We start from the raw sequence: 14,036 nt of genomic DNA, 5'->3' as shown, positions 1-14,036 counted from the left end.
CTGACAGGGATTTCCATGAAATAAAGTGACTTTTATGCCCCCAGACATGCTTCCCCTGCTGTCCCAGTGTCATTCCAGGGTGTTGGTATCATTTCCTGGGGTGTCATAGTGGACTTGGTGACCCTCCAGACACGGATTTGGGTTTCCCCCTTAACGAGTATATGTTCCCCATAGACTATAATGGGGTTCGAAACCCGTTCGAACACTCGAACAGTGAGCGGCTGTTCGAATCGAATTTCGAACCTCGAACATTTTAGTGTTCGCTCATCTCTAATAATTAAATAATAGTAATAGCAACAATAATAATCCTAAACTTAATAGATACAAGAAATATAGATAGATGATAGATAGGAGATAGATAGATAGATAGATAGATAGATAGGAGATAGATAGATAGATAGATAGATAGATAGATAGATAGATAGGAGATAGATAGGAGATAGATAGATAGATAGATAGATAGATGATAGATAGATAGATAGATAGATAGGAGATAGATAGATGATAGATAGATAGGAGATAGATAGATAGATAGATAGATAGATAGATAGATAGATAGATAGATAGATAGATAGATAGGAGATAGATAGATAGATAGATAGATAGATAGATGGGAGATAGATAGATAGATAGATAGATAGATAGGAGATAGATAGATAGATAGATAGATAGATAGATAGATAGGAGATAGATAGATAGATAGATAGATAGATAGATAGATAGATAGATAGGAGATAGATAGATAGATAGATAGGAGATAGATAGATAGATAGATAGATAGATAGATAGATGATAGATAGATAGCAATACAATAATAAAACATATTACATATCAAAATAAAAGAGAACTAGATACTAGAAAGGGAAAATATTGCATTTCTGCCATGATTTAAGTACATATTTAGCATGTCAATAGGGTAATGAGGGTCCTTAAAATGGAAAAAAATATTTTTAGGCTTATTGACTATTAATTCCCGTAATACTAAATCTATTTCTTAATCATATTATTACTAAAATGGCTGCCTCTGCCACGCGAATCCTATGGGCGCTACTAACAATGGAGGGCACATTTACCATTGGTGATGATTCCTTCATGCTTTCAGCTCTAACAGCTGGGATTTGAAATGATAATGGCTTCAGTCTCAGATAAAGTATAGTTTTTTTGTCTTTAAAATTACAGCAGGAAGCTCTTTATATCATTGTTTAGTCATGTCAGATATTTATACGCAAGTCTGTATTGGGCTGAAATAGCTGGAAAAAAGCAAAGATACAGAATTGATGTATGCCTCAGCTTCATCTCATGCCAAGGGGATGCAAGATTGCAGGAAATGTAATTCAATTATTTTCAGCGAAAAGGAAAAACATACTTCTAAACCCCTCTGTGTAGCTAAATAGCTGCATGCGTAAATTTTGTTCCAAAATTGTCATTATCTTGCTATCTATATCTATCTCTCTCCCTATCTATTATATTAGGAGAATGTGACAGCACTCACTTCAGGGGATTCTCCCCCTCCACAAAAAAGCACAGCAGTTATGTAATTAAAATTGTTGTAAAAAATCTCCGCTAGTATCTAATGAGAAAGATGGAATTATTTTATTGGTGTCAAAAATACCTTGTATTGTATCTCATAGGAGCCTTTATCTAGTGCAAATATTCACAATCACCATCCAGTTACCTAAAGACCCAATCGATGGTCAATCGACTTTCACATTGTATCAGTCAATTACTAGTAACATAGCGAAATCACATAAAGTTCGATTATACAGTATATATACTATTTACTATTCTATACTATATATTAAAGGTGTCATCCAGCCTATAATAGCATATCCTTATACAATAGACATATAAGGATCCAAGTATAGCCCTCAAAAGCACCTTGCAACTATATTCAATCAAGTTCCATCCACAGCCATCAGGAAGTGTGAACATGCAATCTTAATAGCATCCCATACTGCTATGCAATGCAACATGCAAAGACATGTCATCGAAACTCATGCTGTGCTTCCAATTAGAAGAACATAACCTCAAACCTCATAAAGGAGTATACCAAGTGTCCCAGTGTCATGGCCAGGGGTAGATGAAGGGTGTCATGGGCACTGGGCTGTTCATAAAGCTTGTCGCCCCTGCACATGTTCCATAGCAGTCCCCATACAATATAATGTGCCATAGTGGGCCCTCAACACAGTATAATGTGTTGATGTCTTCCTACACTGTGTATACTGTCAGTGATGACTGGACACCGTCATCGTGTAGGGGCAAGAAAGATGGTAACACCCAGTTGTCAATGCTAGCACAGAGAGGGGAGATAGACAATAGACACAGTGTGGAAAGAAAGTATTGGGGATGGGTAGCAAGTTTTGGGAGCAGTCCAGAGCCTATGGTCTGCTTATTCAGCTATTAACTACTGTATACTCATGGAGTAAATTCATGTCAGGCGTTTGATGCTAGACCAGGAAGCCTTATCTATATCAGTCGGAGTGCATGTGTAGCATTCCTTCTGGAAAAAAATGTGTTTTTTTTTTTCAATTTATTTCTCATCTGTCTAAATGTAGATGATAGCAATACAGGAGATACAATAAGACATTGTTATGTCTCTCTAACAATCCACCAGTAATAGTGAACCACTGTCATTAGTTACAGGGCCCCTGGTTACATGTATGGTCGGTATGCCCTGGCTATATAGAAATATCCTCATTAATATTTCAGCTTACCTTTTAGCCATGCAACAGTATTGGAAATATACTGCTTAAACATCATGTAAATAGGTGAAAAATAGAAGTTATTTATATAGTCCTACTTTTACGGTTTTCTAGAGACAACATTAGTAGAGATGAGCGAACAGTGTTCTATCGAACTCATGTTCGATCGGATATTAGGCTGTTCGGCATGTTCGAATAGAATCGAACACCGCGTGGTAAAGTGCGCCATTACTCGATTCCCCTCCCACCTTCCCTGGCGCCTTTTTTGCTCCAATAACAGCGCAGGGTAGGTGGGACAGGAACTACGACACCGGTGACGTTGAAAAAAGTAGGCAAAACCCATTGGCTGCCGAAAACATGTGACCTCTAATTTAAAAGAACAGCGACGCCCAGCTTCGCGTCATTCTGAGCTTGCAATTCACCGGGGACGGAGGTTTCCGTCCAGTTAGCTAGGGCTTAGATTCTGGGTAGGCAGGGACAGGCTAGGATAGGAAGGAGAAGACAACCAACAGCTCTTATAAGAGCTAAATTCCAGGGAGAAGCTTGTCAGTGTAACGTGGCACTGACGGGCTCAATCGCCGCAACCCAGCTTTCCCAGGATCCTGAATGGAATACACTGTCAGTGTATTCCCGTATACCCGATATATACCCCCGATACCCGTTCCAACGGTGTGCCCCCCCACCTTCACCCCAGAAATACCCTGCAAGTCCCCTAGCAATAGAATTGGGGCTATATACACCCACTATTTTTGCTACTGCCATATAGTGCCATTGTCTCACTGGGAATTCAAAGAATATATTGGGCTTACATATAACTTCAATTCCAGGGAGAAGCTTGTCAGTGTAACGTGGCACTGACGGGCTCAATCGCCGCAACCCAGCTTTCCCAGGATCCTGAATGGAACACACTGACAGTGTATTCCCGTATACCCCATATATACACCCCAAATCCCCGTTCCAACGGTGTGCCCCCCCACCTTCACCTCAGAAATACCCTGCAAGTCCCCTAGCAATAGAATTGGGGCTATATACACCCACTATTTTTGCTACTGGTATATAGTGCCATTGTCTGACTGGGAATTCAAAGAATATATTGGGGTTACGTGCACCCACAATTTTTGCTACTGGTATATAGTGCCATTGTCTCACTGGGAATTCAAAGAATATATTGGGGTTACGTGCACCCACAATTTTTGCTACTGGTAGATAGTGCCATTGTCTCACTGGGAATTCAAAGAATATATGGGGGTTATGTGCACCCACAATTTTTGCTACTGCTATATAGTGCCAGTTTCTGACTGGTAATTCAAAGAATATATTGGGGTTATGTGCACCCACAATTTTTGCTACTGGTATATAGTGCCAGTTTCTGACTGGGAATTCAAAGAATATATGGGGGTTACGTGCACCCACAATTTTTGCTACTGCTATATAGTGCCATTGTCTCACTGGGAATTCAAAGAATATATTGGGGTTACGTGCACCCACAATTTTTGCTACTGGTATATAGTGCCATTGTCTCACTGGGAATTCAAAGAATATATGGGGGTTATGTGCACCCACAATTTTTGCTACTGCTATACAGTGCCATTGTCTCACTGGGAATTCAAAGAATATATTGGGGTTACGTGCACCTACAATTTTTGCTACTGCTATATAGTGCCATTGTCTCACTGGGAATTCAAAGAATATATTGGGGTTACGTGCACCCACAATTTTTGCTACTGATATACAGTGCCATTGTCTCACTGGGAATTCAAAGAATATATTGGGGTTACGTGCACCCACAATTTTTGCTACTGCTATACAGTGCCATTGTCTCACTGGGAATTCAAAGAATATATTGGGGTTACGTGCACCTACAATTTTTGCTACTGGTAGATAGTGCCATTGTCTCACTGGGAATTCAAAGAATATATTGGGGTTACGTGCACCCACAATTTTTGCTACTTGTATATAGTGCCATTGTCTCACTGGGAATTCAAAGAATATATTGGGCTTACATATAACTTCAATTCCAGGGAGAAGCTTGTCAGTGTAACGTGGCACTGACGGGCTCAATCGCCGCAACCCAGCTTTCCCAGGATCCTGAATGGAACACACTTACAGTGTATTCCCGTATACCCCATATATACACCCCAAATCCCCGTTCCAACGGTGTGCCCCCCCACCTTCACCTCAGAAATACCCTGCAAGTCCCCTAGCAATAGAATTGGGGCTATATACACCCACTATTTTTGCTACTGGTATATAGTGCCATTGTCTGACTGGGAATTCAAAGAATATATTGGGGTTACGTGCACCCACAATTTTTGCTACTGGTATATAGTGCCATTGTCTCACTGGGAATTCAAAGAATATATTGGGGTTATGTGCACCCACAATTTTTGCTACTGCTATATAGTGCCAGTTTCTGACTGGTAATTCAAAGAATATATTGGGGTTACGTGCACCCACAATTTTTGCTACTGGTATATAGTGCCAGTTTCTGACTGGGAATTCAAAGAATATATGGGGGTTACGTGCACCCACAATTTTTGCTACTGCTATATAGTGCCATTGTCTCACTGGGAATTCAAAGAATATATGGGGGTTACGTGCACCCACAATTTTTGCTACTGGTATATAGTGCCATTGTCTCACTGGGAATTCAAAGAATATATGGGGGTTACGTGCACCCACAATTTTTGCTACTGGTATACAGTGCCATTGTCTCACTGGGAATTCAAAGAATATATTGGGGTTACGTGCACCCACAATTTTTGCTACTGGTAGATAGTGCCATTGTCTCACTGGGAATTCAAAGAATATATTGGGGTTACGTGCACCCACAATTTTTGCTACTTGTATATAGTGCATTGTCTCACTGGGAATTCAAAGAATATATTGGGCTTACATATAACTTCAATTCCAGGGAGAAGCTTGTCAGTGTAACGTGGCACTGACGGGCTCAATCGCCGCAACTCAGCTTTCCCAGGATCCTGAATGGAACACACAGTGTATTCCCGTATACCCCATATATACACCCCAAATCCCCGTTCCAACGGTGTGCCCCCCCACCTTCACCTCAGAAATACCCTGCAAGTCCCCTAGCAATAGAATTGGGGCTATATACACCCACTATTTTTGCTACTGGTATATAGTGCCATTGTCTGACTGGGAATTCAAAGAATATATTGGGGTTACGTACACCCACAATTTTTGCTACTGGTATATAGTGCCATTGTCTCACTGGGAATTCAAAGAATATATGGGGGTTACGTGCACCCACAATTTTTGCTACTGCTATACAGTGCCATTGTCTCACTGGGAATTCAAAGAATATATTGGGGTTACGTGCACCCACAATTTTTGCTACTGCTATATAGTGCCATTGTCTGACTGGGAATTCAAAGAATATATGGGGGTTATGTGCACCCACAATTTTTGCTACTGCTATACAGTGCCATTGTCTCACTGGGAATTCAAAGAATATATTGGGGTTATGTGCACCCACAATTTTTGCTACTGGTATATAGTGCCATTGTCTGACTGGGAATTCAAAGAATATATGGGGGTTACGTGCACCCACAATTTTTGCTACTGCTATACAGTGCCATTGTCTCACTGGGAATTCAAAGAATTTATTGGGGTTACGTGCACCCACAATTTTTGCTACTGGTATATAGTGCCATTGTCTGACTGGGAATTCAAAGAATATATTGGGGTTATGTGCACCCACAATTTTTGCTACTGGTATATAGTGCCATTGTCTGACTGGGAATTCAAAGAACATATTGGGGTTACAAATACCCTCATTTCTTGCTACTGCCATATAGTGCCAGTTTCTGACTGGTAATTCAAAGAATATATTGGGGTTACGTGCACCCACAATTTTTGCTACTGGTATACAGTGCCATTGTCTGACTGGGAATTCAAAGAATATATTGGGGTTACAAATACCCTCATTTCTTGCTACTGCCATATAGTGCCAGTTTCTGACTGGTAATTCAAAGAATATATTGGGGTTACGTGCACCCACAATTTTTGCTACTGGTATATAGTGCCATTGTCTCACTGGGAATTCAAAGAATATATGGGGGTTACGTGCACCCACAATTTTTGCTACTGCTATACAGTGCCATTGTCTGACTGGGAATTCAAAGAATATATGGGGGTTACGTGCACCCACAATTTTTGCTATTGCTATACAGTGCCATTGTCTCACTGGGAATTCAAAGAATATATTGGGGTTATGTGCACCCACAATTTTTGCTACTGGTATATAGTGCCATTGTCTGACTGGGAATTCAAAGAATATATTGGGGTTACAAATACCCTCATTTCTTGCTACTGCCATATAGTGCCAGTTTCTGACTGGTAATTCAAAGAATATATTGGGGTTACGTGCACCCACAATTTTTGCTACTGGTATATAGTGCCATTGTCTGACTGGGAATTCAAAGAATATATTGGGGTTACAAATACCCTCATTTCTTGCTACTGGTATATAGTGCCATTGTCTGACTGGGAATTCAAAGAATATATGGGGGTTACGTGCACCCACAATTTTTGCTACTGCTATACAGTGCCATTGTCTGACTGGGAATTCAAAGAATATATTGGGGTTACAAATACCCTCATTTCTTGCTACTGGTATATAGTGCCATTGTCTGACTGGGAATTCAAAGAATATATGGGGGTTACTTGCACCCACAATTTTTGCTACTGGTATATAGTGTCATTGTCTCACTGGGAATTCAAAGAATATATTGGGGTTACGTGCACCCACAATTTTTGCTACTGGTATATAGTGCCATTGTCTGACTGGGAATTCAAAGAATATATGGGGGTTACGTGCACCCACAATTTTTGCTAGTGCTATACAGTGCCATTGTCTCACTGGGAATTCAAAGAATATATTGGGGTTATATGCACCCACAATTTTTGCTACTGCTATATAGTGCCAGTTTCTGACTGGTAATTCAAAGAATATATTGGGGTTACGTGCACCCACAATTTTTGCTACTGGTATATAGTGCCATTGTCTGACTGGGAATTCAAAGAATATATGGGGGTTACGTGCACCCACAAGTTTTGCTACTGCTATACAGTGCCATTGTCTCACTGGGAATTCAAAGAATATATTGGGGTTACGTGCACCCACAATTTTTGCTACTGCTATACAGTGCCATTGTCTCACTGGGAATTCAAAGAATATATTGGGGTTACGTGCACCTACAATTTTTGCTACTGCTATATAGTGCCATTGTCTCACTGGGAATTCCACAAATAATTTGGGGATTCATTCACCCTATATCTCAGGCTCTTGCCATATTCACCCAGGTTGTCAGTGCTGCACCAGCTCGTTCCCAGACAGCTCGGCCCGAAAAACACGTTACCTATATAGAGGATTTGGACAATGAAGGCAACATGTTCTAAATCTAATGTTTGCACCTTCTCCAGAATTAAAATAAAGGCAGCGTTTAACTTTCAAATAGCACTGCACAAAGGAAGAGCTTATCAGCTTGTCTCATGACATGCTACTGAAAAGTGTCATTTGTGTATCTTAATGTAAATATAGTTGTATAAGCTTTTTGGGTTTTAGGCACTGCCAAGTTATTTATTACCACCTGCTCCCTTATAATGATGATGACGCTAAAGTCACTGTGGGTGTTCAGAGCTCACAGCTTTGGTTGACATTTGTCTTGCTCTCTGTCGGTACCAGCTGTCTTTTTGGATACCGTAAAGTTATGTTGACTTTATTAACAGCTATAGAAGCTTTAGCCAGGTTGTGACAGTGTGTAACCCTAACAACACTAAGTGGGATGCACATTAATAGTCAGTCTATGTACGCTAAACGTATCACTGAAGTAATTTTTTTTCCCTCTCCCCTAATATAAGAAAGGAACAGACATTAGACCTCGACCGGGGTTCGAGGCTTGTAAAAATCCAGTTTTATTTGTTCTTCATGATGTGAAATATGTGTTGAATAGCAACCCAAGATGAAGTCAGCCATGTGTGCCAGTGTGTTACTTGGCATGCCTTTGCTGGCCCCAACTGTAAGGGTCACTCTCCATTTCCTCCATTTTCCACTCCCCTTCACACCATTTGTGGTGAAGCAATGGGATGCACTGAAGTGCACCCTCTAGCCTCGTGTGGGACAGGGACATCAGATGCCACTCCAACCCCCTCGTCTTCCTCCGCCAGCCAACGGTGCGAAGATGAGAGGAGTGTGCTCTGAATGTTTTCTGCCTAGCAGAGGCTAATTCTCACTTACGAAAATGGCCCCACTTTGACCTGTATATCAGGCACAATGGTGTAGGTTTCAAAGAAACATGGCACCAACAAGTTGAAAAACGTGGGCCATGCGTGGACCGTGTTTGAGTCTGGCAAGCTCCAGATCTGCTACCAGGTTCCAGCCATTATCACAGGCGCAAAAATGCCAGGCCCCAGGTGTAGCAGGGAAAAAAAAATGCCATCTCAGCCAGGATGGCATCCCTGACCTCGGAGGCACTGTGCTGTCTGTCCCCCAAGCTGATCGGTTTCAGCACGGCCTGCTGACATCTCCCCACGCCAGTGTTACAGTGTTTTCCGCTAGTAGCTGGGGTGGAGGTTGCAGCATCGTAGGGTTTCAGTCTACTCCTGCCATGAATTTTGGCCTGGGAGAGGAGATAGGCCACCCCAGTTTGCACCCGGGGAACAGACTCCACCACATTCACCCTGCCTGTCATTAAAAATAAGCACTGCAGCATCCCTGACCACAGGCACTTGTCCATGTGTCGGTGGTCAAGTGGACCTTGCAGCAAAGCGCAGAGCTCTGGGCCCGACTGATGTTATGGGACACATGCAGGCGCAAGGCAGGGACAGCACACCAAGAGAAGTAGTAACGGCTAGGCCCAGCATAGGGAGGTGCCCCAGCTGCCATCTGCTGACGGAAGGCCTGGGTCTCCAGAAGCATAAACAAACACCAACATCTCCAGGGCCAGCAGTTTATCGATGAGGCTGTTAAAGGCTTGGGCATGGGGGTGGGTTGTGTTGTACTTCTGCCTGCAATGAAAAGCTTGGGAAATGTGGAGTGGCTGGGAAGAGGCGCATGATGGTGCAGGCCAAAAGGGCACATGAGGGTGAACTCCCCAATGTGTCAGTGATAGGTGTGTAGGTGTCCTTGCATCATATACTTGCACCATATTTGGCTTTGGAAGTTAATTTTGTGCCAAAAAGTGGTTAAGACAGCGATCCCTCAGCTACTCCCGTTACACTGTCTAGTGAAATTACCATCTTTGGAAGTGGACCACCACTTGTAAGATCCCAAAGGAAGCAGGCAAGAGATGTGCAGTGCAGAAAAAAAGATGAGAAAATAAGTGTAGGCTGTAGAGCACAGAGGGATCGGAGAGGACAGAGCTGGTGTCGGCCAGGTATTCCCACAACATGCGCCTATATTTGTCCCTCCTGGTGACACTAGGCCCCTGAGTGGCAGTAATTTGTCCAGGGGGGCCATTAACGTGTTCCAGACCTAGGAATAAGTCTTCCAACAGGGTAGAGTTTTGCATGCCTTTGCTTCTACCCACTGTTTTTGCTGCTTAGCTTCCCTCCACATCTACACTGCTTTCACCCCTAAACATCACCCCAGTTTATGCCTTTGTTTCTACCCTGTTTTTTTTGTTGAATTAGCTTCCCTCCACATCTACACTGCTTTAGCCCCTAAACATCACCCCAGTTTATGCCTTTGCTTCTACCCTGTTTTTTTTTTGTTGAATTAGCTTCCCTCCACATCTACACTGCTTTAGCCCCTAAACATCACCCCAGTTTATGCCTTTGCTTCTACCCAGGTTTTTTGTTGATTTAGCTTCCCTCTACATCTACACTGCTTTAGCCCCTAGACATCACCCCTGTCCATGTGGGGTCGGGGGCCTCGTCATCCACCAACTCCTCTTCCAATTGCGCACTGGCCCCTTACTGCTAACCGCACATGACCACAGCTTGCCCTGATGGCAACTGTGTCTCATGATCCCCACTTAGGTCCAGACAAGACGGTGGCGGGTCCAAAACCCCAAAATTGGAAGGAAATGGCGGATGCTGCAGTATTTCTAACACCTGTTCCTGGTGCTCGGGCCTGGTCTGTGTTGTACCCTGCACCCTGCTTAACGCAGCTGCCATTTCCGAAGTTGTGCTGAGCGCATGCTAATGTTTCGTGTCCAGTGCAATGGATGGGATGGGATTTCACATAAGTCTGCCACCCATGGCCACTCATGGTTGAGCAACTGAGGGAGTTGACTTTGACGAACCCGAGGGTTTTGGAGTTGGAACTACATCAAAGGTCTGTGCTGCTCACACACTCTGCTCAACATATGATATGTTTAGTGCCAGCAGTGTGGAGACGTCGCACAACAGCCGTTGTTCCAGCAGGTACAGGCGTTGTAGGAGTGCATAGAGGCTAGCAGCGGCAACTATAGACTTTAAAAACTATCCGCACAAGCGCCACACTTTCACCAGTAGCTCAGGAACATTGGGGTACCTTTTTAAAATGATTAGCAGCAATGAGTTAAAAACGTGGCCCAGGCATGGAATATGTTGCAGGCTGCCAAGCTACAGAGCCAATCCCAGGTTACGGCCATTATCACACATGACAACATGCCTGGGCCCAGGTGCAGTGGCAAAAACCACATTGCTGTCTCATCGAGGATGGCATGACTCACTTTGTAGGCAGTGTGCTGTCTGGCCCCCAAGCTGATGAGCTTCAGCACGGCCCGCTGACGTCTCCCCACACCAGTGTTGCAGCGTTTCCAGCTCGTAGCTGGGGTCAATTTAACAGCGGAGGAGGGTGGTGTTTCAGCCCTCCTCCCAGGAATGTTGTGTGGGGAGACAAGTCAGGCCACCACATTTTGCGACCCGGTCCACGCCTCAACTACATTCAACCACTGTGCCCAAATTGAAAGGTAGCGTCCCTGTCCGCATGCACTTGTCCATTCGTAACTGGTCACATGGAACTTTAGGGCTAAGCGCTGAATTTAGGGACCGCCTCATGTTTGGGGGAAAGTGCTGGTGTGGACGGCACAGTGCAGTGGCGCAGTAGACACTCTGCCCAAAAAGGGCAGAGTGTCCCCCAGCCGGGATTCCAACATCTCCTGGGCCAGATTTCTTGAGATGAGGCCGTTGAAGCCTTGGGCATGTGGGTGGGTTGCGCTGTACTTTAGCATGAAATGAAAGGCTTGGGAGATGGGGAGTTGCTGGGAAGAGGCGCATGATGGCGCGGGCAAAAGGAGAAATGGCAGGAAAAGGTGAGGATAAGGGTGAACTCCCCAAAGTGTCAGAGGCAGGTGTGGAGGTGTCCTGGCTGCTGGTCTGGACTGCAGCGCCAGCCCTGTCAACAGTGGGAGAGGCAGTGGCCGCCAGGCCAAACGACGATTATCCTGTGCTTGCTCTCACCCACTGAGCCCAGGGCTTGCCTTCCAAATGATGGCACCCGCAAGAGGTGGTGAGTTTCCTCTCCGCAGATCTCCAACCCATCTTGGACTTGCAAATTGCACTAAATTTGTCATGTAACTGACATGTATATGATGAGTCTATCCATTGTCTGTTTATTTTGGTGAAAGTCAGCCTGTCAGCTGACAGACAGCTGTGCTTGTCAGTGATGATGCCACCGGCTGCTTGTACTCCCAGTTTTTGCTGCTTAGCTTGCCTCCACATCCACACTGCTTTTGCCCCTACACATCACCCCTATCCATGCCTGTGCCTCTAGCCATAAGTCTGCCACCCATGGAAACTCATGGTGCAGAAAGTGAGGGAGCTGACTCTGAGGAACCCTTGGGTTTTGTAGCTGGTACTCCATCAAAGGTCTCTGCTGCTCACACACCCTGCTGAACATACGGTATCTAGGGTTAGAGCGTGTGGTGACCTCGCACAACAGTAGGTGCTTCAGGCAGATGTAGGCCTTGCTGGAGTGTATTGCGGCTAGCTCCAGGTACTGTAGACTTGGGAAAGTGGGTGTCCAAGTGCCGCACTTTCACCCTTAGCTCAGCTAATTTGGGGTATGTTTTTAAAAATCATTGCACCACTACATTGAACACGTGGGCCAGGCATGGAACGTGTTGGAGGCTGGCAAGCTCCAGAGCCCTCCAACAAGACAAAAAAGCCTGGCCCCAGGGGCAGCGGGGATAAACAAATTGCCATCTCATCCAGGATGGCATCCCTGACCTCAGAGGCAGTGTGCTGTCCGTCTCCCAAGCTGATGAGCTTCAGCCCAGCCTGCTGATGTCTCCCCACACCAGTGTTGCAGCGTTTTCAGCTCGTAGCTGGGGTCAATCTAACAGCGGAGGAGGAGGAGGGTGGTGTTTCAGCCCTCCTCCCAGGAATGTTTTGTGGGGAGACAAGTCAGGAAAATTCTTGAAACAGGGGAGAGTTTTGCATCTTTGCCCTTGCTGCCTATGGACATCCCTTTGCCTCTAGCCACCATTTTCCCTGCTTTGCTTGCCTCCACATCCACACTGCTTTTGCCCCTAAACATCACCCCAGTCCATGCCTTAGCTTGTACCACCAGCTTTTCCTGCTTAGCTTGCCTCCACATCCACACTGCTTTTGCCCCTAGACATCACCCCAGTCCATGCCTTAGCTTGTACCACCAGTTTTTCCTGCTTAGCTTGCCTCCACATCCACACTGCTTTTGCCCCTAGACATCACCCCAGTCCATGCCTTAGCTTGTACCCCCAGTTTTTCCTGCTTAGCTTGCCTCCACATCCACACTGCTTTTGCCCCTAGACATCATCCCTATCCATGCCTCTGCCCCTAGCCATAACTCTGCCACCCCTGGAAACTCATGGTGCAGAAACTTTGGGAGCTGACTTTGAGGAACCCTTGGGTTTTGTAGATGGAACTCCATCAAAGGTCTGTGCAGCTCACACACCCTGCTCAAGATATGGTATTGTAGGGTTTCAGCGTGTGTGAATGACGGACAACAGCCTGTGTTTGGACAGATGTAGGCCTTGCTAGAGTGTTTTTAGGCTAGCAGCGACTCCTGTGCACTTGCAAAAGTGGGCGCACAAGCGCCGCATTTTCAACAGTAGCTTCGGTACATTTGGGTATGTTTTCAAAAAACTTTGCACCACTAGGTTAGACGTGGGCCAAACATGGAACGTGTTGGAGGCTGGCAAGCTCCAGAGCCGCTACCAGGTTCCAGCCATTATCACAGGCGTAAAAATGCCAGGCCCCAGGTGTAGCAGGGAAAAAAAAATGCCATCTCAGCCAGGATGGCATCCCTGACCTCAGAGGCACTGTGCTGTCTGTCCCCCAAGCTGATGAGCTTCAGCACCGCCTGCTGACGTCTCCCCACACCAGTGTTTTAGCGTTTGCCGCTAG

The sequence above is a fragment of the Leptodactylus fuscus genome, chromosome 7 (assembly GCF_031893055.1).
Source record: "Leptodactylus fuscus isolate aLepFus1 chromosome 7, aLepFus1.hap2, whole genome shotgun sequence".
Taxonomy (NCBI): domain Eukaryota; kingdom Metazoa; phylum Chordata; class Amphibia; order Anura; family Leptodactylidae; genus Leptodactylus; species Leptodactylus fuscus.
The sequence above is the reverse complement of the archived record's forward strand: the minus strand, read 5'-3'. Positions refer to the sequence as shown.